The 25,452-nt window shown below is 35.8% G+C and overlaps 1 protein-coding gene across 1 annotated transcript in view; it reads left to right on the top strand.

Moving 5' to 3' along the window:
• lrfn1 (leucine rich repeat and fibronectin type III domain containing 1) overlaps positions 1-25,452 on the top strand; it is a 126,470-nt gene that overhangs the window by 57,427 nt on the left and 43,591 nt on the right. Inside the window, exon 3 of the mRNA XM_058412903.1 lies at positions 14,943-14,985. The gene's annotated coding sequence lies outside the window, so the exon portion shown is untranslated. The remainder of the gene's footprint in view (positions 1-14,942; positions 14,986-25,452) is intronic.

The raw sequence follows: 25,452 nt of genomic DNA, 5'->3' as shown, positions 1-25,452 counted from the left end.
TTTAAAAGAACCCATTTTTCCTTACAGCCATAAAGAAGTCTAAAGAAGTATAAAATCTTTTAAGAATCACAGTCTAAGGAACATTTTCCTCCAAAAAGAACCTTCTACGCAGTGGAAATGATCCATGTATGTTTCAGGTTCTTCGTAGAACCACACACCCCGATACACATAACATTTTAAGAGTGCATGTTTTGGAAGCTTAGAAGTCTAATGAACCCTTAAAGAACTCTTAAAGAACCCTTTGTTTTAAGAGTCTGTGTGAGAACTGGGTAACTGTGTGGGTAAATTATTAAGCATTATTTCCTACTTGAGATCTTAGAACCTCTGTGCCTTCTTAGTGCTTTGTAGGTTCTTAAAGGGTTCCTTGAAGGATCATTGATCAAATCAACTTTTTTGTTGGAAACTATTATGACAAGAAACCACTCATTGTTGTGTTTTACATAACACCTTTGAAAATTCAGCCAGAGGTACAACTGGAGAACCTTGCCGTTTTTCTTCTTGATGAAACCCTTCAAGGTTTTATTTATCTTGAAACTTACAGCTGAAACCTATGGATTGTCATTTCAGAACAGAGAGAGACATTGTTCCTCAGAGTTTGTTCCTCAGTGAAGCCTTTAAAGAACCATTGAAGAACTGTTTATGTTCTATGTGGTTGTATTAATTCTTAGAAGAACTCTTAAATGTTGAGAGGTTCTTTGAAAGTTTTTAAGGAGAGATGTTCTTGAATTCATCCTCGGATCCAGTCCCTGGTTCTAGATTTAGCAGTTTTGCACTGTTTGGTTTGCTTTGCTTGGAGCCCTAAGCAAGAACCTTAACCCCCTCATACCAAGTGTAAGGTCCTGAGCAAGAACCTTAACCCCTCTGAGACCAAGTGTGGAGCCCTGAGCAAGAACCATAACCCCCTCATACCAAGTGTGGAGCCCTAACCACGTGTGGAGCCCTGAGCAAGAACCTTAACCCTCTCAGACCTTTTACTCAAATAAATGTTAAATCTGAGAGGAAAGAGAAATCAAGCTTCTCCGGGTCGGTTCCTGACGGGTTCTCTCCAGCGTTGGTGGTGTAGCACGATATTCTGCATCCTGCAGGAAGGAAACTCAGTCCACCGTCGCCGTGACTAGCCCTGCAGGCTCACTAACGTGATTATGACTCATTTAGGGATGTAGATGGAAACCTGAGAGCAGAATCAGATACAGAGTTCTGCAGTGTTTTTCCTTTATACATAAAAAAAAACCTGATCCGGAATGCTGGGAATTGAAAAAAAAAGAGAAAATGGAATAAACGATGATGTAGCGAGTATGTAGTGTATGTTCCAGGATCGAGGGAAACATGCCAATTTTTTTGGAATTGTACGTAACATTTGTGGAGGGAAAATGAATGTTTTCCTGTCAGTAAAATAATTTTTACAGAAAACATTTTCAATTTTCTAGAACTGTCTTGTTTATATTTTTAAGTTTAATTTAAGTTACGACTAAAGACGTAAATTGTACATTTATACGTGTGTGTAAATCCTCATGCTAATGTAAATAACAAAAAAAGGAAGTGTTTTTTTTAAATAATCTGTAAATAATCCTAATACAAAAAACCGTTGAAGACAACCAACTAAAATAAACTACAACTAGCTAGCAAATTTTAGCTACGTTTAACATACGAGGAAGAATTTTGTAATGATTGTTGCTCATTAAATTAAGATTTAAATGAAGACGATTTAGTATTTATGCAGATTTTAAAACCTCACAAAAAAAACATTTTGAATAAACTAAATTTTATGTGATATTTACAGTATAGAAGGAGTCTCCGATGTCAGTGGTTAAGCTATAACTTTACATTTTCTGATATCTTCAGTGCAAAAAAGTTCACCTTCTTTTTGCAGTTTTTTGACAAATATTTATTTATTTTTATTTTTTGTCGTATAAATTTTAGAATTTAAAATTTTGAAGGAATGAAACACCGTTGCCATAAGAAAATAATCATCTTCAGTATGGAAATAGTAAGTCCGCTTCTTCACCCCACCGTCACAACACACACACACACACACACACAGACACACACACACAGACACACACACACACTCAAAAGACTTTCTCCAGAATGCCGACTTCATCTGTCCTGCCTGATAAATATTGCAATAAATCACCCAGCCTGATATTAAATAATGTATCCTTGGATAATCAGCATGACATTCTGCATTCACTTTCCATAAACAAAGTCATGTTGTCAAACCGCAGTGGGAGAACGCACAGCAACTATTAATTTATTAACTAACAAACAAACAAACACACAAACAAACAAAACAAAACAGTTTAATTAACAGCAGCGTTTTGCCATTTTTGTCTCTGCTAATATGTTCGTGTTCACATGAGTGACTGCTGAGCGCTCTCTCTCTCTCTCTCTCTCTCTCTCACACACAGACACACACACACACACACACACACGGTCACCACGGAGATGGTGGTCTGTCAAGTCACGATGCCAGAATTAATTAGCGCAACCTCTTTTCCGTAGAGCTGACTCAGAGGTCAAAGGTCAGACAAACAAAATGTTTTTTTTTTTATCTCATATTTTGCTCATCGTTAGATTGAATGGAGACACAGAGCTGTGTGTGTGTGTGTGTGTGTGTGTCCATTTCTAGCTTTTTCGTATTAATAATGCAGGGCCGCATGAGACAATGAGCTGAATTCTGGAAAAGCAGGACCAAGGAAAAAAAACATATATATATATCCTTGTTTTTTTCCACAAGTTTGGCTTATGAAAATACAAAAAACTGGGCGGAGTCAATGCAAATCATCTTTCACAGGATTTCTTTGTAGAAGTTTAATATTGCTGCTGTAAATAAAAAAGAGTTAAGAGTTTAAAAAAACCCTAGTATTTTTTTTTAAAAAGTATTTTCTACACATTGACACATATTTCTCTTTAATGGAATAAAATTCAGATTGTTTTTTAGATTAAAATATTTTACACATATTATCTGATTCATCTGTTTTTTTTTTTACTTTTATGAAATGCTAAAACTACATTTATTATTATTATTATTATTATTATTATTATTATTATTATTATTTTAAACAATAAGTGCAAAGATTAAATATTACGGATTAAATTCAAGATTTATAAAATCTGATTTAAAAAAATAATATCATATTGTTCATAAGAATTAGGGAAAATGTTATTATTATTATTATTATTATTATTATTATTTGAGGTTTTTTTGGTATTTTTTGTTTTTTTCTTTATAACGTTTAAAATGTTAGTGTTTAAAATTTTAAAATGGTCTTTTTTAATAGATATTTTTATCTTTTCTCCTTTTTTTTGAAGAATATTAGTGTTCAGAGTTTGCAAATGTTCCTCTTGTTAATGTGACTCTTTTCTTTTTATCTTTTATAGAATTTTATGTTTCATAAATTATCCAGCAGTAAATAATAATTTCTAATTATTATTTTAAAAATATCATTTTTATGATTTAATTATTTATAATTAACATAAATTATATTCTATAATAATAATAATAATAATAGTAATGTAATTATTTATGAGTTATTATTTTTAATTTATTTTTGTTTTTAATTTATGAAATTTGTTTATTTCATTAGTTAGATCAGTTATAATACTTTTTTAATATTGTTGTTTTTTTCTTTATTATTTTTAAACTTTAGATTAAACTTTTAGAATTGTTGTCTAATAAATATTTTTTTTTAAATTGTATTTTTATGAATAATATGAAATTAGGGTTTGGAGATCATCATTTTGTAAATACTTTTTCTTCACATTTTTTTACTGTTTCCTTTCTTTTCAAAGAATATTTGAGTTTGAGAATTCTAGTTTCTTATTATTTTAAAAAAAGAACAATTTTTACAACTTTAATATTTGTGAAATTATATTCCCCCCCCCTTTTTCAAGATTATTAAAGCTTAGAGTTAGAGATTTTTTATTTTATTTATTTATTTATTTTTATTTTTTTTTTTTTTGTAAATAATATTTTAGAGTATTAAAGAAACCTGGTTTTAATAAAAGAAACTGACATTTTGAAAGTCTAATAAAAATTCTAAAAGTGAAAAAAAAAAACCACCGCTAAGCTAACCAATGTTACGTCGTTCTACGTCGTTATTCTGCAGATATTTGGAGGTATTTAAAGGTTAAACTGATGCTAGTTGCAGTGTACAGAGAGACGTTTATGTTAATAGCTGTTTGGCTAAAATAAAAAAAAAGCATGAGCAGTCGCAAGCTACGTCTGTCGGGATGTTTAATGTGCCGAGAGACGGATTCGGATCAGATGGTGGTTGCATCAGTCACACGCTCTTTTGGAACACAACAGGAGGAGACGTAAGCAGCTCCTGTGGAGATGCTAATCAAGATGGCCGCCACAGCAATTAAAGGCGAGTGGAGAGAATCGACGGGGTGCCGCTCTAATCACGCAAGCTCATCAGTGCTGGAATGGAGTCGTCCTCATGCATCTCATTCAGCCGTAATTATCACACGGCCACGTCTGTGTGTGTGTTTTTCCTCTTAAACTTTGAAGTGACTTCCCTAAAAGGCATCATATTGAACACCCCCCCCCCCCCCCACACACACACACACATGCTGAATTCCCTGCAGTCCAGCGCTGACCTTTAAACGATTTGAAAAAAAAAGGACATTTTAAACACAGCGTGTGAGGAGATTTTTTTGCCGAAGTGCATCATTCTGACGAGCTCGGATCAACTTTGTGACTAGCGGCGTTCACTCAGCGCCGCTTTCCCGCCGAGCTCGTGTCAATACCGAGTTCATGACCGCCATCGCCCTTTAGAAAGAATAAACAGAGACGCCAATGAAACGTACGCATCGACTCACGCTGCTGCGAACGCACTCCGGACGCGACGCTAATCTCAGAGCCGTAAGGCTAACGAAGCTAACGAGATGGGGACGCTAATGGCTCCCAGATTAGCATCTTCGAAAATAGTGTGACTAATTCATTAGAGTCTCACGATGCCGTTTGTCTCAGTAACTTAAGAACAGATTTCATCTCTATTTGTTTGAAAAGATGAATGAATAAGTCAACACTGATTTTTTTTCCATGCTCTTGACAATTTCACTGTGCACAAGTAGGTTATTATTATTATTATTATTATTATTATTATTATTATTATTATTTCTATTGCTTTCTTTCAAAATCAGATGGTCAGAATTTTTTTACCATGTATGTTTTTTTTCTGTATTTCACTATTACACTCTTCCTCCTCTCATCCCCTCCTTAATTTTATTTATTTATTTGTTTATTTATTCACTTATTTATTATTTTTTAATAAAAATTAATATATACTATAATATTATTTTATTGCTTTGATACTAAAAAAAAGAAGAAAAAACCTTTATAGACAAATTCAATTTCTTTCTTTCTTTCTTTCTTTCTTTCTTTCTTTCTTTCTTTCTTTCTTTCTTTCTTTCTTTCTATCTATCTATCTATCTATCTATCTATCTATCTATCTATCTATCTATCATAGGGTGGCAATAGTTTTCTTTTCTTTCTCTTTTTGAGAATAGTAAACGCTTACTCATCAGATACTCTTTTTCTTCTTCTTTACAAAACTAAAAAAAAACATTATTTTTTTTATTTGTTTGTTTGTTTTTGTGTTTGTTTATTTGCTCTGATTGAAAACAAACAAAGACAAATCTCTATTAATTCATGTTTCTTTCTTTCTTTCTTTCTTTCTTTCTTTCTTTCTTTCTTTCTTTCTTTCTTTCTTGCTTGCTTGCTTGCTTTCTAGAATCAGATGACTTCTTTTTTTTCACTTTGTCACATAAATCAGACACAAATTGAAATCTCTTCTTTAATTTCTTCTTTTCTTTTGTTCCTTTAGTCATTGTTTTCTGAAAAACATCCATTTAGCTTTGAATTAATATAATAAATCTTTTTTTACCGCCTCTGTCCTTAAACTTCCACCCCAACCGGATGAGCCTCTGAGCTGCGCTGGAGTCTGAGTTTTCATGCTAGGCTAGTTTTCTGTTTTTTCTTCTTAATGATGATTTAGTAGCTCTGTTGCCGTGGTAACAATGCCAGGCAGTGGGACATTAGTTTGAATTACGCCTCAGACGAGCCCGCTACTGTATGCATGTGTGTTTCTGCTTATTACCCATGATGCATTAGGGCTCTCTGTTTTCATTTAGTATGTTAGCATCGTAGCTCTTCATGGAGAATTGATTTGGTGTGTTGAAGTGTGTTTGAGGGAAATGTTGGCATTTATCTTTCTCTAAAACTTCACTGAGAAATTAATTCTTGTGCTTTTTTTTAATAGACACACTATAGGAGTCGATTAGCTTAGCTTAGATGCATCAGTGGAGCGCTAAAGCTATCAAGCGCCTTTAAAAACAAAATAAACTTTTTTTTCTTCCAATTAGCAACCTTTTTTTTTTTTTACTTTTCAGCTTTGTCCTGTTGCCTTAAAAGTCCAAAAAAAAAAGTTGTTACTAATTGGAAGCAGTCACTGGCGATTGTTGTAGCATAGCACTACGCTCACAGGAAGGTGGATTAGCATGATTAGCATGGCTGTTTTGAAGGAGAGAATCTTTGGAATCCTGTGAAACAGTGTTGTTATTGTCAACACTTTTAATACTGTGGGCTTCTGGAACTCTCTGTGTTGCCATGGAGACAGGGAACAGAGACTTTTCCATTTTTTATTTCCATGATTCATTTATTTCCCATAATCCCATGCGGCCGTGTCCGGGCGTTTCACACAGCGCTGTAGGACTTTCCACCCGGATGCTAAAGTGCTAGCAGTGGAAATGCTAATGAAAAGGTTAACGATATGCGGAATTGACCTTTAGTGTCAGAGTCATGTGACCTTAATTGTCACTTTTTTTTCCCTCAGAGCCCTGCTGTCTTGCAGTTGTTCTAGAAGTAACAGAGCAGTTAATGGAGTCCGAGTGAAAGAGGTGGAGCTTCCTGACGCGTGCCACTGGTGTCCAGTGGGAAATAAACTGCTACATGCTAGTGAGACGCCTGTGTGCTAAAATGCTAATGCTAATGTCCTAATGCTACAGAGCAGAAGTGACATCATAACTGAGCTCCAGGTTACTTAATTCAGTCAGGATGGCCCTCTTTCTTTCTTTCTTTCTTTCTTTTCCTTCATTGTTTTCTTTTTCTTCTTTTTTCTTTGTTTTTATTTATTTCCTTATTATTATTTATTCTTTTCCTAATTTCTATTCTACATTATTTTGTCTTCCTTTTTTCCATAGTTTTTGTCTATTTACATTACTGTTTTGTTTTTTTCTTTACCTTTATTTCATTCATTCATTCATTCATTCATTCATTCATTCATCCATCCATCCATCCATCCATCCATCCATCCATCCATCCATCCATGCCTGCTTTCTTTCTTTCTTTCTTTCTTTCTTTCTTTCTTTCTTTCTTTCTTTCTTTCTTTCTTTCTTTCTTTCTTTTTCTTTCTCTCTCTCTCTCTCTCTCTCTCTCTTTCTCTCTCTCTCATTCTGTGGTTTCGTGCCCTATCCAGCTTTCAGTCAATTTTCCCTCTCTCCCTCTCTCTTTCCCAGCAGTCAGCAGTTCTCAGATGAAATTGTCCCAGTACCTGATATTAGATTTAAATGCACACCTGAGCTCAGGCAGCGGTTTGTTCAGTCTCTCGCTCGTCAGCTCGCAGTAGAGGAATAAAACCCTGTAGAGAGTCGTGTGGGAATTTCTCACCAAACGCTAAGCTACATTAACACGATGTTTCTCAGAACTCGGAGTTGTACTTCAGGGTTCTCTGAGGGGCAGCTTACTTCAAAAAGAAATTCTCCAACTGGCTGAAGTTCAGCGTGGCAGACAAGCTTCTGATATTACTCTGAAATTCGCTGCTATAACCCTTAATATTACTTATATAATATATAAGTAATATTAGTAAGTAATATAAGTTATCCTTGTTATTACTCTGACATAACCCTGTTATTACTCATTTATTACTCTGACATAACCCTTTTATTACTCCAGTGTTACACCAAAATTACCCTGTTTTTCACCAGTTTTACGCCAATATTACCGTGTTATTACTCTTGTATTACTGATATATATCTCTGTTATCATCGAATGTTTTACCCTTCTGTTTCTTTGTTGACAACCTAAATAGCTTTTTAAATGAAAATTGACTCTAATATTATAACCCTATGATGTCTTATGACCCTATATGATGATATTACTCTGATATAATCCTAACACTATGCTGATATTACTCTAATTTAACTCCACTACTATTCTGATATTACTCTGATATAATTGTTCTTACTCTGATATACTAATATGACCCTATTGTTCTTCTGACAATACTCTGATATAACCCTGATACAACTCCAGTATTACTCTGAAGTAATCATTATCACGCCAACATTAGGCTGAATAACCCTGATATTACTTTGATATTACTCTGACGTAATGATTATTCTTGATATAAAGTTATTACACTGCTATAACTCTGTTATTAACCTTTATAACACTGATGTGTCTTTAATATTAACTTTGATATGACCCCAATACTATGCAGACATTATGCCAATATAATTAACATAAAAAAAATCCATAAATAAAAGAAATGAAATAAACAAATCCATGAATATACACTTTATATATTTAATCTCTAGTGCGAGCTGTTAAATGTTTGTAGGATTTCTGTGGAATAATCATCGTAATCTTGTTTCCTTGGGGGAATAAATGGAATGTTGAACACATGTTAATATCCATTAAACAAAATAATATTCTAACACAGAGACAGATGGCCGTTAGTCAGTAAATATGAACATAAAAAAAAAAAAAAATAGGCAAGCAGTTGAAAATAACTAACTATTTTGACACCATAATAAGAAGGTAGAGGTTTTTAAATTTAAAATCTCTAATTGAATTAATTGGGTGTTTAATAGAAACATTTTGTAATAAATAAATAAATAAATTAATTAATTAATTAAAAAAAGAAAAAACTGAACACAACAAAAGAAAAAAAATGGTGCATAAACAACATTATACTGCAACTTTATGCTTAAAATATTATTTTATTTTTGTATTAATGTCACTTATTTTGATTAAGGGTACCAATAATTCTACTTGTATAGGTTCAATTTTCTGCAAGTCTGTATATATATATATATAATTAAAAGATTTTGTACATAGCTCCCATAAGGCATCCTGGAAAGTGCATTGAGCAGGGATCTGCCCTTCGGCTCAGCACCATTTTACTGCACATGACACGTTGCACATGGCGGCGCTAATCGGTAGCCAGGTCACAGGGGACGTCTGCTCTGATTGGTGGAGGAATGGACGGATGCAGTCAGGCGTAGGCCCGTCCTGTGTTTTGAGACATTCAGCTGTGCTAAACGGTTGCTAACTCAAGGAGAGAAATAAGAATCGACTGTTAGCATGATATAACAAACTAGCTAGCTAGCTTTAATAACTGCATGGTTGCTGGATTTAAAATTATTCACCATAGCACTCAATTGATGGTTTTATTGACGTTTTTTATAGACTGTCCTCATGCTAGTGCACATACTGTATGTCAAGGCTGATTCATTTTTTTGGCTAGTAGACTAATAAAAAGTCTCGACCACCTTGACCTAGCATATCTGAATACACCTTATTTTTTAAAGATAGCATGGTATTCACTAAGGAGCTGCAGAAATTTCAAATTTCAATTTGTGTTTTGATTGCAGTGTGATTCGTATTTATTTATACCTGGTTTTAGAAAGTGGTTTGATCGTGCACTTTATATTTTGACTTTAGATTCACTACTACACTTTTTTTTTTCTCTCCTCGGCTCGTCTCGTCTCTTCTCTGTCCTGTAAGAAGTCGATGTTGGCTGAGAATAGCTGCAGGGCTCACTCAGCATGGAGGAACATAATGATGGCATGAACTTCTCTCAACTTCACATCAAAGCCTGATGGGTTTTCAAAAGCGACACCAGATTGTGGATTTGGCCGTGAGAATTCTGGCATGCTTGTTAGTGGATCAAGCCCTGATTATGCTCCAGAGGGGGAAAAAAATGTTTCTCCATTTTTCCTACAAAGGGATTTGACCTCTCATGCATGTGAATCAGCTGCTGGTTTCTTTTATTTTTTAGCTATGATGCGATGTGTGATGTAATTTTTTCCCCCTCCATAAAGACACTACCAGGAGAACTCGTCCTTGCGGAGTTCTCACAGCTTTCTGACCATGTCGAGCAAAGAAAGGAAAGGTCAACATGTTATTTGCGGAAATCTTTCCATCGCTCCGGGATGCTAAATCCACGAATGATGCTAATCAGAAACGCTGACAGGATGTCAGTGAAAAGTTTACCTGAGGGTGTGAAGGCATTGTGAAGAGCATGATTTAATCACTGTGATTTTATCTCCGGAGATGGATAAATGCACTACACCGGCAAAAGCTGTCCTTTTTTTTTTTTTGAGCTACTACACCTAACTGGGTTGGGTAATGAGTAAAAGAGAAGAGGAGAAAGGGAAAGGGATATTGTTAAGAAGTGATGAACTGATATTGTGCTCTAAATCGATAGAAATACAACATAGAAATAATATTTCCTTTTTTTTAAAATTGATTTTTGTGGTGATGAAGCTTACAGGAATTAAAAATAACATTCTTTAACATGAGCGTCAGGATCATGCTGCTTTAAATCATTCCACAATAACACACAAAAAAATGTATTTCATTGATTAAATGAATTTAAATTAATTCTGGAATTTCCACTTCAATAAAACCTGCAGCTTTTAGCTATCAATATTGTCTATGTTCCTACAAATAAATTTTATAAATAGTTATACTTATATTTACTTTTTGACTTTTTGTTAAATTTAGATACTTTACGTCAATTTTGGAAATTCTGCCATTTATCCAAAAATTATTCTTAAGTTGCTGATTTTTTGCAGTGTACAATTTTTATTTTATTTCTTTCTATCATATTGTATTTTTTTTATCTGTATATTGATCATTGATTCAACCAATTCTTTGAATAACCAGTTTTGCATGGTGTTATAAAGGGTGCCAATATTTCTGAAGTTAGGGTTACATGTTTTTTTACAGTATATCTGCTAATGGATCTCGATGCACAGACTCTTTTTGTTCCTTCCTAGAGTTAGTGACTAAAAGGTGATGGTGCCCCTGCTGATAACAGTCCAAGTCATTATGTCATTCTGAAGCGTCGTTGCCAGCGAAACTGCTGACCTGAGACCTGTAATGACCAGACATTATGGCATATGCTTTATTATCCTTTATGCAAGTGTTATTAAGGAGAAAGTAAGCTAAAGGGAGCACCAGGGAGCATCACAGGAGGATGAGGTGTACTTTGCAGTGGTTATTTGAGGTTATTTCAGGTTGGCAGCTTTCCCAGAGAAGATAAACTGGGGGGAAAAAAGAGAAATAAAGTGCTGACATGCAGTTCTGTGGGTTTGTGAATTTTAATGCATGTCCAGTGGGAGATTTGTAGGCCACAAGCAGTGAGCTGGTTTGAGATTCTTCACAACTCACCCATACACTTCCTGTAGTTTACATCTAGAAACATCATACTTTCAGACATTCCGACTCATGTCAGGGGCTTCAGAAAGTATTAGCGCCCCATCCAACATCAGAGATCACAACTGAATAGACAATTGATTTTTCTCACCATGTTGAATGATGGAAGTTGTTCAGTTAGGCCACGCCCACAGCTATACAAACATTTAGGATCTTTTTTTGAAAAAGGACGAAAGGAAAACATAATATCTCCTCAATGGAGAAATTCTGAAAAAAATTGTTTTCACAGTTTCCATGCAGACATTAAAAACAAGTGTTTTGGAAAAAATGTCACAGCGTGAACCTGAGTATACTCGCTGCAAGTATTTTGCGTTTGTTTGTGATTTTCCACGTCCTGACTGCTGATTTTACGCTCTCCACTTTTTCATTTGACAGGCGTGTTTAGCCATGATGGTGTTTTTTCCTGAACATTTCTCCTTCTATAATCTTAAAAGTCTTAAGGTTATTCTTAAGGCATTTATGGTAGCAATTTTCATCCTCTTACTGTCCTTTCCAGATGATGGATATTTTCAAAAATTCTGGATTTATTTTTTATTTATTTTTTTTTTAACTGAGGGGTAAAAACATCTGTGTACATTTTCAAAACACATCTGTATACCTTGTAATTGGGGTTTTCTTTTAAAGACTTTTTATGTTAGTTTTTTTTTATTCATCCTCTAACCTTCATTAGTTTCTAATTGGCTGTTAGACGATTGTTTCTCACCCCAGTGATGCTCCTGAGATGTTTAAAACCTCAGCACTATTGCTGCTGTACCTCACACACTTCATCCATCATGTCACTATAAATGAATCTAAAATATAATACAGAATTTCCTGTGGAATAACATCGTGAATTTCCTTCATATCTGTTGGCTCTATAGCACATGTTATTCAGATGTATAAACGCTCACATATAGCTTATATTAGTGCTTTAATTAATGTAGGATAGAGTCTGGAACTAAAAACAGTAAAGATTTAAATAACGAAGGGTGTTTTTTTCCCCTATAACTCTTAAGCACTCTTGAAGTTGCAGGTACAGGGCACTTGTAAGATTTATAAACAGATCATTTCAACGTTTTTTTGAATTTTCAAAAAGTTTCAGTGTAAAATCGAACTTGATTATGACAATAATATGATGTACAGTGAATTAGAAATATGTGGGATTGATTTTTTGGCTGTTTATTGGAGTGTTTTGTAAAATCTGTTTATGAGAAATTTCTAAATAAAATACAAATAAAATAAAACTGAAACAAAATAATTATATAAAATTGAAACTGAAAAATTGAAAAAAAAAAAAAAAAAAAAAAAAATATATATATATATATATATATATATATACACAAGCGCGTTTTTTTTTCTTGGTTATATTTTTTCTTTTTTATATTTTGAAAAACACAAAACAGGTCTGTGTGATATATGACAGGGTCATGTGATCTAATGGGGCTGATGGGAAATGAAGTTTCATTGGCCATGTCTTAGTTAAAATTTTAAAATCTTATTAATCACCTATAAACACATTATAATTTTAGTATTTTGTTTTATTGATTTAAAAAATATTAAAAATAATTTTATATTCTGTTTTTGGATTTTATTATTTTTTTTATTTTAGTGTATTTCCTGCTTAGTTGTATTTCATCTTTGGTTATATTTCCTCATCTAATATTTTTCCATTCATAGATTTTATCGTGTTTTGTCTCATTTTAAACTCTTCAGAATGTTATTAGTAATGAGCAAGAAATCATCCATATACAGACATCCGCCATGCACCATTACACGTTCCCTGGATCCACTCTCGCTCGGTCTTTACTGCAGTCCGTGAGACTCTTTGCCCTTTAATTGGGTTTTATTCTCCATTACGGTGCATTATCCGGACCGTTCCATTCCCGGCTCATCTGTAACGTAGCGCTAACGGTGTACGGGATTAGCCTGCGGCTAAATCAATCGCTACATTGTGCCGTCTGCAGGGAGCTCATAAACACTGCCCTACATACTGTAAAGGTGCAAAGCACAAATTACACTCTCACTTTTTTGTTTTACTTCCTGCCCATTTTTAGACTATTTTCTGCATCAGCTCTGTTTTATTAGCATAACTTTCTAGAGTCATGGGTTTGATTGCCACCGCCACCCTCAGGGGTTTCTTCTGGGTTCTCCAGTTTTCTCCCCCGAAACGCTGACTGGCATATGGCATCTCTAACTGGTCCAGGGTGTGCCCCGAGTTCCCTGGGATAGACTCCAGTCTCCCCACAGCCCTGCGTGGCCTGGAAAATCAACAACAATTGACATGCTTAGTTTCAAGAATCTAAAGAAAGTTCAGCCTTTAGAGTCCAAAAATGTAACAGTGTTGAAAATCTTTCTTTGTACCAGCCAACAGCATAGCGTCCAACTTTAACATTTTATTAATTTCATTTCTTGCTAGTTCAATAAATTTAGATTTATAAGCATGATTAAAAAAATCATTAAAAACAATAAATGAAAAGAAAGAAAGAAAAAAAAAATCGCAGCTTAAGCACTGTTAAGAAAAACTAATTGCTTTGTAAAAGTACAATTTTATTTGTTTTAATGATTGTTATTTCAGTTTTATCATTTTTTCCCCCCAATAATAATGTTTTTTTTTGGGTTAATTTAAGAATTATTAATGCATTAATTTTAGTTGAATTATTTATATTTATTTACTCACTTCATTGTCTGTACTGCTTATCCGATCTATCCTCGGGTCACAGGGAGGCACCCTGAGGAAACTGAGCAAAACTCAAACCCAGGACGCTGGAGGTGTGAGGCTAACATGCTAACCACTAAGCCACCATGCCGCCTATATTTATTTATATTTTTATTAAGAAAAATTATTAAGAATATTTTATTTTTAAATAGAATTAAATTAAATGAAACATTTAACAATATATTTATTGTTTTTATTTATTGTTGTACATTGGTACATTGTTTTCTAATTTGGAATATCCGAACTGCTAGCTTGTAAGCTAGCTACTAGAATAAAGTTTAGTAAATTAAAAGTCTTCAGTTCTTGTGTGTAGAATATATGTGTCCTGTAAATAAAGTAGACCTTTTTTTAAGTAAATCACAAATGCAACGTTGTAGATGTAATAAAAGGTTATTCTTCGCTAACAAACAAGAATGCTAGCTAGTTGAAAAGCTTATCATCATAAAAGCAAAATATTTTGTAGTATGTTATTTCCCCTGCTTTCAGCAGACACGGTAATTCTGTCTCTGTCAGCTTGGAGAAGGCAGTTAGATGCGAGAGAGTGCAGAGCATGTACATTTACGCTGAGCAGATGGCAAACTAAACATCGAGTGGAAGAAATGAGGGAAAAGAAAACCAGTGCATGATAGGAAATGGAGAAGAGGAGAAGAGGTGAAGGAGAATGCTAGTGTGAGGAGAGAACCTGGCCCAATTTGCAAAAACCTTCATGTTTGATTTTTTGTGCGTTTGTGTTTGCAGGAGCTCAGATGGTTCCCTCGAGACCCGCACTCCATCTGACGAGGTAGGAGAAGCTTTTTACACATGCTTTAGGAGAGATGGATGGATTGAAAGATGCTGGAGCTGTGTGGATGTGTGTATAGGTCTGGAGTCTATCTATCTATCTATCTATCTATCTATCTATCTATCTATCTATCTATCTATCTATCTATCTATCTATCTATCTATCTATCTATCTATCTATCTATCTATCTATCTATCTGTCTGTCAGTAGAAGCGTGCCAATACTTTTGGACTATCTTTCTATCTATAGAAGGGTGCCAATTGTTTTGGACGATCTATCTATCTATCTATCTATCTATCTATCTATCTATCTATCTATCTATCTATCTATCTATCTATCTATCTATCTATCCATCCATCTGTCTGTCTGTCTGTCTGTCTGTCTGTCTGTCTATAAAAGGGTGGACAATCTATCTATCTATCTATCTATCTATCTATCTATCTATCTATCTATCTATCTATCTATCTATCTATCTATCTATCTATCTATCTGTCTGTCTGTCTGTCAATAGTAGAGTGCCAATACTTTTGGACTATCCTTCTATCTAAAGAAGGGTGCCAATTGTTTTGGACAATCTATCTATCTATCTATCTATCTATCTATCTATCTATCTATCTATCTATCTATCTATCTATCTATCTGTCTGTCTGTCTGTCTGTCTGTCTGTCTGTCTGTCAATAGAAGAGTGCCAATACTTTTGGACTATCTATCCATAGAAGGGTGCCAATTGTTTTGGACAATCTATCTATCTATCTATCTATCTATCTATCTATCTATCTATCTATCTATCTATCTATCTATCTATCTATCTATCTATCTATCTAAAGGTCCATGATGCTAACACTTCACACTTATATGCTAATAGCAGGCTATCACTCAATTCCCTCAATCCCAGCACACTTTCTCAGCACCAGCTGTCTATGAGTTGTTTGTGTTACCCGGGAAACAGTACTGTCAGTCATTCTGACACACCCATTTCTAATCCCAGCATGGATATGGATGTGTTTTTCCATGAATGCTAATGAAGTGATGATTGTTATTCACATGCAGGACCGTGATGTAAATAAAGCAGCGTTCTTGCATGTAGTCTTTATCTAGGACATCACCTACATCCCAGAGTCACCTACATCCTTCTTCCTAATCCATGTTTTCCTTTAACCTTTTCTGTTCAGCGTAGAGCGATAGTTGTATTTGTTTCTACTCCAAGTCCTTCGTTAGCATTGCAGCATTCGCTCCAGCTTCGTAAAGGTGACATCTTCCTGCTCTCATGCATTATAAATGGCTGTGATGCGGCGGAAGAGAGCGCACACACTGGGTTTAAGTAGTCCTCTGGGACTGAGACACTCGGACAGGTCGTTTTTCCTGACAGAGCGTGTTATTACGCACAGTGTTATCCCACCTCACAGTTAATTACGGATTTAAAGCTTTCCAACAGCCTGCACTCCTGCTGTTAGTGTCTCGAGATGCTGTGCAGCATAAATCATTCCTGATGTAAAGATTTCAAATTACGTTCACTCTCAAGATGATGCGGCTCGATTGGCTTCCCAGAATTCCCCGCCATCTGTCTGTTTTTTCCACTTCCCCTTTCCTGGTCTTTTCCTGGTTTTTGTTCCATGATCTTGTTAATCTTGTTAATTGAGTCTGATTCTGGGGATACAAAGCTAATGATGCTAAGGAATGGAAGCCTATGGCTACTGGTTTAGCATGGTGCACTAAATCCATATGTGTCACTTATCACACAGTGACATCCCCTGAATGGGCTTTGAAAAATGAGACATATTTATGCACATTAGGCTAACTAAAAATTATTTAAACATTTTTTTTACTATATAAAAATTTATATTTAAAAATATTTTTACATTTTAAAATAAAACATAAATAAAAAAAACATAATATATAAATAATATATAAATACATAAATAAAAAAACATAATATTTCTCCTTTAAAGTTTTTCAGAAAGTGAATAAAAACATGTCTCTTAAGTTTTGATATTTGTGTTACTGCAGTTTAAGTGCAGAGCTGCAGTTTATCCAGAAGTCTGAAAAAGCAAAAAAGACAAAAACATGTCCATCTGCAACATCTCACTGTGAGCGATCTCTCTCTCTCTCTCTCTCTCTCTCTCTCTCTCTCTCTCTCTTTCTCTCTCTCTCTCTCTCTCTGCCTGTCTGTCTGTCTCACCCGTGTGCTTCCTCTGGAGTTGGTGGAGCCTGAGACCAGATAATGAGTTCATAAGGGTGACATAGTGACAGGACTGTTCATTAGTGCTCACAACATGATGCAAACTCACACCCACCTGGAGAGGGACAGAGAGAGAGAGAGAGAGAGAGAGAGAGAGGGAGGAAGAGGGAGTAATGAAATCATGGACTCACTCACAGCTCAGTATGTAGAATTATGTCATAATGTCATCATACTCTTTTATTTTACAAAATAAAATACTTTAATGTTTCAGATCTGATCCACCATTTCAGACCTGTGTTGTGTTAGATCTTTCATTTCTGTCCAATTACACACACACACACACACACACAGGCTCCTGGAGAACTCTGGCAATACAAATGGCAATAAATGACTCTTGACTCTTGTGGGCAATCTACACGCTCAGTTGTCATTAAAGTAAGATTACAGATTCGGCTCGTTAACTACTTTAACAGCGAGCAGAAGAGAAAAAAGCTGCAGCTGGGTCTGAGCAGCTAACTCACTCACATACAGATGTCTACATAAAATACTGAGCCACATTAAAATATATACATTGCAAAAACATTTTCTTCATCCAGCTATCTTTTGAAGGGTATCAGTAGTTCCTAGTCTATCTTACAGAGTGTGTAAATAGTTCTCTATCTATCTATCTATCTATCTATCTATCTATCTATCTATCTATCTATCTATCTATCTATCTATCTATCTATCTATCTATCTATCTGTCTGTCTGTCTGTCTATCTATCTATCTATCTATCTATCTATCTATCTATCTATCTATCTATCTATCTATCTATCTATCTATCTTACAGTGTGTAAATAGTTCTCTATCTATCTATCTATCTATCTATCTATCTATCTATCTATCTATCTATCTATCTATCTATCTATCTATCTATCTATCTATCTATCTTACAGTGTGTAAATAGTTCTCTATCTATCTATCTATCTATCTATCTATCTATCTATCTATCTATCTATCTATCTATCTATCTATCTACAAAGTGGCAGATGAGAGTGAACACTGGTCCTGTCTGGGAAGCTCTTGAGTATAATAAGTCTATAATATGTGATGAATAGTGATGACTTTCCTGGCCCGGTGTTCAGAGTACAGTGAGTAAAGTGCACCCTGGGTAACCGCTCACGTTTCGGAGCGTGTGTAACGTGTGATTTATGATTTTGGTGTCGGAGCACTGGGTGATGGGACGCCATTGATTTTGCCGAGTCCAGCTGAATGTTAATGACTCGCTGCTGGAGTTCAGCGCTCACACGTCTGAGCTTCAGCCTTTACACAAACCCCTGCATAAATAAAGGTCAAACACATACACACACACACACACACACACCACACATACACACACTCTCATATAAACAAAAATAAATGAATAAATAAATCAAAAGTGTACATACTGCTTTAATGTATTATTAATAATAATATAAATTCCAAATGTTGTTTTTATATTGATTTAGAACATGAAGGGCGTATTTACACCTCACACCAGGGTTCGGGTTCGATTCCTGACTCCGCTGCATTTTCTCCCTGTGCTCCTGTGTTCCCCTGTGTTTCCTCAGGGTTCTCCGGTCATATGTCTGACTGACATCTCTAAATTGTCCATTTTGTGTGTGTGTGTATGTGTGTGAGAGAGAGAGAGCGTGTGTGTGTGTGTGTGTGTGTGTGTGTCATTGTGCCCTGTGATGTACTGGCATCCTTTCCATGCTGTCCCCTGCCTTGTGTCTTGAGTCCCCTGGGATAGACTCCAGGGACCCTGTGTAGGATAACTGGTAAGAAAAGATAAATGGAAGGAGGGATACTTTTAGAAATGCTAAAAAGTATTTAGCTTAGCATCACCTATAGTAAATGCTGAATATTTATATTCATAACAGAAAGAAAGAAAGAAAGAAAGAAAGAAAGAAAGAAAGAAAGAAAGAAAGAAAGAAAGAAAGAAAGAAAGAAAATTAAACAAATGAACAGAGATGAATTTGTTCTGTAAAATATCAATTCTAAAATTTTAATTATCTTGACCAAAATGTAAAAATCACTAAAAAAATTAATAATAAAAATACTCAAACATTAAGGTTTAACAGCTGCAATAGAAATAGATATAATAAAATCATAATATAAATAATTCTAGAGTTTATTTGTCATGATCACAACTTTTATTATTTTTTCCTATGATTGAAAAATCTTTTTTTTTTAATTCATTAAAAAAAAAAAGAAATGTTGTTCAGCTTTTTTAAAAGGCGAGTCTAATGAAACCCTGAGCTGGACATTTAAGACAGAGTGACATTTGGGGCTGAAATTGTCAGGCTAAAGAAGAAATTGAGTTTTATGGTCATGTGACTTCAGTTTAATATCAGACGCCTTCATAAACAGCTAAGATGAAAATGAGTTTAGCTGACGAGACGATTCCACAGAGCTGCTCGCTAAATCACACACTCAGCCACACCTGCACGCCGTATCAGTGATGGATCCCTGTGTGTGTGTGTGTGTGTGTGTGTGCTCCAGCAGGGTGTGACATGAGACAAATTCTCAATAAATCTCATTTCGTGCTGAGACGAACGTCACATTGTGCTGAGGGAGAGGAATTTCATCAGAATAGCGATCAATGTTTTGGAAATGGAGAGAGAGAATAAGAGGGAGAGAAAGAACGAGGGGGGCGAGTGGAATATTTTATAAACGCAGACGATTTCCATGCCTGAAGAAATCAAAAGTATTGAGAAGATATTACAGAAATGCATCTGCTGCCTGCTGCGATGTGAAGTTATAAATGGTTAAAGGGTGGGGTTGGTACTCTCCCTATTCACTATATATGTCAGTGTGGACATGTCCCAAACCACACAGCATATTCACTATGTAGGCCACAAAGTTCCTGGTCTAATGTTCCTCGGCTTCGGATCAGTGGCTTAGATGTCTAGACTGAAATGAATAGTCTATAATTTCTGGTTCTCAGGCTAATGTTCCATGTCTAAGTTCCTGGGCTAAAGTTCTTAGGCTGAAGGTCAGGGACTTAAGTGTGTCTAAGCAGAAATTTCTGGTCTCAAGCTTGTGGTCTAAATATTGTGGTCTAAAAGGTTCTGGAATTTAGTATCAAGGCTGAAGTTACTGGTCTATGATCTAAGGTTTCTGGGCTTACATGTCTTTGTTGAAATTTCAGGACTAAACATTCCTAGGCCACTGCTTTTAGGCTTAAGTGCCTAGGGCTGAACTTATTGGCCTTAGGTTCCTGAGCTTATATATCTTGGCTGCAGTTCTGGGTCTAAAGTTCCTCAGCTACAGTTTTTGTGTTTAAATGTCAAGGCTAAAGTTATTGGTCTAAAGTTCCTGAGATTGTTTTCTGGGCTAATGTTCCTGGTCTCAAATTCCCTGGCTAAAATTCAGGATGTAAAGTTTCAGGTCCTGTATTTGAGGTCTTGAATTGGAGTTTCTGGGTTTCTTTGAGTTGCTCATGAGATTCTGGGTTTGTATGCCTGGGTTTGACTTCTCGGACTCCTTGGCTTGAATGCCTAAGATTAAATTCCCATGTTTGATCATGTGTTCGGGCTTGAGTTCCTGGGTTTGACATTCTGGATTCTGGATTTCAAATCCATTGTTTGTTTTTGGGTTTAAAGCCCTGGCTTTGAGTTTCAGAAATTGAGTTTCAGGTTTGAGTACCTGGGACTGAGTTTCAGGATTTGAGATCCTGTGTAGTGTTCTAAATTTTAGAGTTTGATTTCCTGGATTTCCTGGGTTTGAGATCCTGGGTTTGGGATTCCAGGAATTATCTTCCTGCTTTTTTTGTGGAGTTGATAACTTTGGCTGTGTGTGGTTTGAGACCCCGGGATTGAGTGCCTTAGCTCAGTGTATCTGAATACCTCCAGTTCCTTGATTTGAGCACCTTGAATATAGTCCTAGGTTTGATTTTGTATGTTAGAGAATCTGGGTTTAAGTGCTTATTTTGATTGCCTTGTTTTTAGTTGATAGGTTTGTGTTCCAAGGGTTCAGTCTAAGGTTCAGTGCAAAGTCAGCGAATGAGGGTGAGTTACCAAAATGGAAGTATACTGAAGTATAGGGCTTAATTCAGGATGGGTGAATATAGGTCAGTGTGAGTAACTGCTATGCATTTTGGTCCTGCTGTTGAAAATGTAGTAAAACATTCATGTATTGCAAGAGGGAAAATAGTTTTCTGATGGATTGTGAAAAGTAATGCTTAGTGATAAAGATAATGGAGGAAACTAGCTGACAGCACAATCTCTCTCTCTCTCTCTCTCTCTCTCTCTCTCTCTCGTCTTTAATCAGGTTAAGAGTGCTCAGTAACCACTGTATTACTGTAACACTGACCTCAGTACACATTAGCCTCTCATCTTCTGTACCTGCTCATGCAGAAAGATACTGCATGTGGCTCTATTTTTAGCTTTTTGGTGTGTTGAGTGATGGCTGAGGAACACCGTGATTTCATTTCCTTTATGTAATCTGAGAACCTTTCTCGATTGGTCCACATAATGAGCTTTTTTACACGGGAATGCCCTTGTTCTGTCTCAAGCACCTCTGAATTTCTTAAATCTAGACAGAGCTTATTAGATGATATATTGAAATTATTGCTAAAAATATCTGACAATTTTAGACAGAAATCTTTGCTGGAAACAACAAAATTCTAAAATGTAAGTATTTAGACTGGAGCTGAAGTTCCTAACTTGAGCTTCTTAGGCAAAATGTCCTGTATCTAACTCTCTAGACCTTCCTGGTCAAAAGTTCCTAGTATAAAGTTCCTGGGACGTATTTCCAGGATTTAAAATATGACTAAGTCAAAGTTCCAATGGATAAAATCCATGCATTGGTTCCTGGTATAAAAATCCTGGCCTAATGTTCCTAAGCTTATTTGTCTAGGCCAAAGTTCCAGATTTAACCTTCCTCAACTGATATTTCTAGGCTTAAGAGTCTAGACATTCCTGGTTAAAAGTACCTGGGCTATATTTCCAGGTTTTAATGACCTAGGTTCCAAAAATGAAGGTCTATGCCATAGCGCCTGGGCTGAAGTGTGTAAGCTAAAGTTATTGATATAAATATCCTTGTTTAAATTTCCTGGGCTCTCTATTTAATTGACTAAATCAAAATAATAAGGATTAAAATCTATGCCATGTAAATTTCCTGGGGTACAGTTCCTTGTCTGAAGTTAGGGTCAAGTCTAGTTCACTCTTCCTGTGCTTAAGTGTGTAGGTATCTTGTCTAAGGTTCTTGGAATGAATGGTCAAGCCCATAGCTCCAGATCTATATTCCATGTGGTTATGTGTCTAAGCAATACAAAAGTATGTGCACCCCTGACCATATATGGTTCTTCCCCAAAATGTAACCACAACATTGGAAGCAAATAATTGTATCAATAGTCTTTGTATGTTGTAGCATTACAATTTCCTCTTATTAGAACTAAGAGGCCCAAACCTGTTCCAGCATAACAATGCCCCTGTGCACAAAGCGAGCTCCATGAAGACATGGTGTGTTAAGTTTGGAGTGGAAGAACTCAAGTGTCAGCACAGAACCCTGTCTCTGACTCAACCCCACTGAACACCATTGGGATGAACTGGAAAGATGGAATGATGAGTGTCAACAACATCAGGGTCCGATGTTTAGTGGAACGTTCCTGGAAGGAGAAGAGGAGAAGAACTGTTTCAGCAACAACTTCATTTGGATGCATATGGTTTTAAAATGGAATATTTTGTACTCAGGTGCACAGTTTTGGCCATATGGAACAGTCCCTGGTTCAAAGTTTATGATTAATAGACTTTATTGTTTAGAACAAAATTCCTGATCTAATGTTCCAGGACTTGAAGGTCTACACCAGTGTTCTTGATGGTTCCTGGTTAAAGGTTCCTAAAGGTTCATAAATGTCTAGGTCAAAGTTCCTTATCTGAAGTTTTTGTGCTAAATTTCTTGGGCTGAAGTGTCTAGGCCAAGGTGAATGTTTTAACTTTCCTGGAGAGACATAGATCCTAGACACTAAAACATATAAATGTTTATGCAGCTGCAAAATAGTATCCTCTCTTTTGTGACAAGATAAGCTAAGCTAATAACATCAAAGCTAATACTAATCCCACACTCTAAAAAGGTATTGGCATTTTTAGAAAATGGTTTTGAAGACTGTATCCATAGGCCTGGCTGAAAATGTGTTCTGCATCCGGCTTTGCATTTCTGACTCCGTCGGGATCCCGCTGAGCAGCTCATGCATGCTGGGAAAGCGTTCGGATTTCAAGCCTACGTTTCCAGTGCGCCACTTTAGAAAAGCTATTCTGCCACGCACTCATGCAGCGTTACTGAGAGACTCGGCTCAGACGGTGACACGAACTTATAAAAGACAGCGAGAATGAAGCCTGAGAGAGAGAGAGAGAGAGAGAGAGAGACAGAGAGAGAGAATTCCCGGGGTGCTGTCTGGGACTGAGATTGGCAGATGACTTTAAAGTTTAGGTAAAGCTTTAAAAAACTTTGCCGCTTCTTTTTGATCTGCTGTGGAATTGTGTATTGGGAGAGTTTTACAGAGGGAGCCATACGCTCAAAATGTAGCAAAAATAATGTTAAATTCGATTAGCGCTTCATTATTATGCAAATTATGCGAATACATTTCGGTTCTCGGTTCAAATGACTCAAATATATCACAGCATTTCTAATGGATGTTTATTATCGTAATGGCCAAATTTATAAGAATGATTTCTTTTTCTTTATTTCATCATCATTATTATTATTATTATTATTAGTGTATACACTAATACTAACACTATGGTTATCTTCATGATTGTGTCACCGTTTCCATGGTGATAAGTGCCTTTCCATCAGCGGTTTCTTGTATTGCTCGTCAATGCCGTTGAATTGCATTCGTATTGATCAGAAGGTCTTTCAGAACTTTCTAGAACAGCAGCTCTGACACTAGTGCAGTGGCACATCACAGGTTTATACTGATGCACTCGTTCTAATACCTTATCATTTCTATAGTAACAGCTCATTCACGGGGACTTTGCTGTGTTTGCGTTTGGAGATGATTGATGGAAGGAGTCTCCAGTGTCAGCACTTTGTAGCAGTCAGAGGTAAAGCTGTCACCTTATGTCTTCAGGATTGAGTAGTTTATGCTCTTTTGTGGTTTCTCGGTGTCTTTTTTTGTCTTATTAAATTGAAGACAGAGAAAATAGAGAAGCTGGTGAGAGACCGAAAGAGGAATAAAACGCACAGGGATGTGCTGTTATAGTAAAATAATCAGCATTGCAGTGGTAACAGTAACTCGGAGTCATCACACTGCCCTGTCACACAATAATTTACTGTAACACACACACCCACCATCACCCATCCACACACCCACACACACACACAGACACACACTGTGATTTATGCTGTACTTTAATGACAGTTTGGCATGTTGCTTTGTAGTGGCAACTAAGCATTTACGACTTGAAAGGGGTGTGTGTGTGTGTGTGAGAGTGAGAGAGAAAGAGAGAGAGAGAGAGAGACTCGGTAAAGGAAAAAGGGATGAGCAGAAGGCAGCTTTGATGAGATGAGTCAGGCACTTCGGCAGATAAAAATGTCGCCGGCTCGTCCTACATTGACCCCAGAGTTATCTCACTATAGCAGGGGTGTGTGTGTGTACGTGTGTGTGTAATGATTGTTGAGAAATGTTTTGAGTTAAAATGTACATTAAATACTGTTAATAAATATGTGTAATTGGGAATCAGTAATTATTTCAGCTTTATTTATTTATTTATTTAAAACAAATGTTCAGTTATAAGATCTGTTCGAATCGAATGCAACTGACGCTTGGCTAAAATCACTTAAAGATTATTGGATAAAGAATATCCAACACATCCTACGAAACATATAAATTTAATATAAAAAATATCAAAGCATATACAGTCCTTCAGTAACGTGCACATCACTGTATTAAAAAAAGTCGTTCATTTCATTGAATATTAATATTTTCCTGCAGCTCATCTCCATAAGAATGAGGTGAAAAGGTTAGGAAATCAATCGCACAATGCGTTAGAGAAAAAAAAAAGGACGAGGACAAGGCTCAGGTAGCTGCTGAGGGGATTTAATAAAACGGCAGCGTTATATAACTGAACTGGAGGTAAGTTACTGAAGATCAGAGAGCTACAGTAATCCTGTCGATTTCTCTCAGCGTGCATTGCAGAGAACGTCTCAGACCTTCACGCTACAGAGGAAATCATGGCAAACACTCATTCCTTTCCATTTATGAACCATTTTTGAAAAATATCGGTTAAAAATTTCAGAATTTGAAATAAGCCAAAAAAAAAC

The sequence above is a fragment of the Hemibagrus wyckioides genome, linkage group LG17 (assembly GCF_019097595.1).
Source record: "Hemibagrus wyckioides isolate EC202008001 linkage group LG17, SWU_Hwy_1.0, whole genome shotgun sequence".
Classification (NCBI taxonomy): Eukaryota; Metazoa; Chordata; class Actinopteri; order Siluriformes; family Bagridae; genus Hemibagrus; species Hemibagrus wyckioides.
The sequence above is the reverse complement of the archived record's forward strand: the minus strand, read 5'-3'. Positions and strand labels throughout refer to the sequence as shown.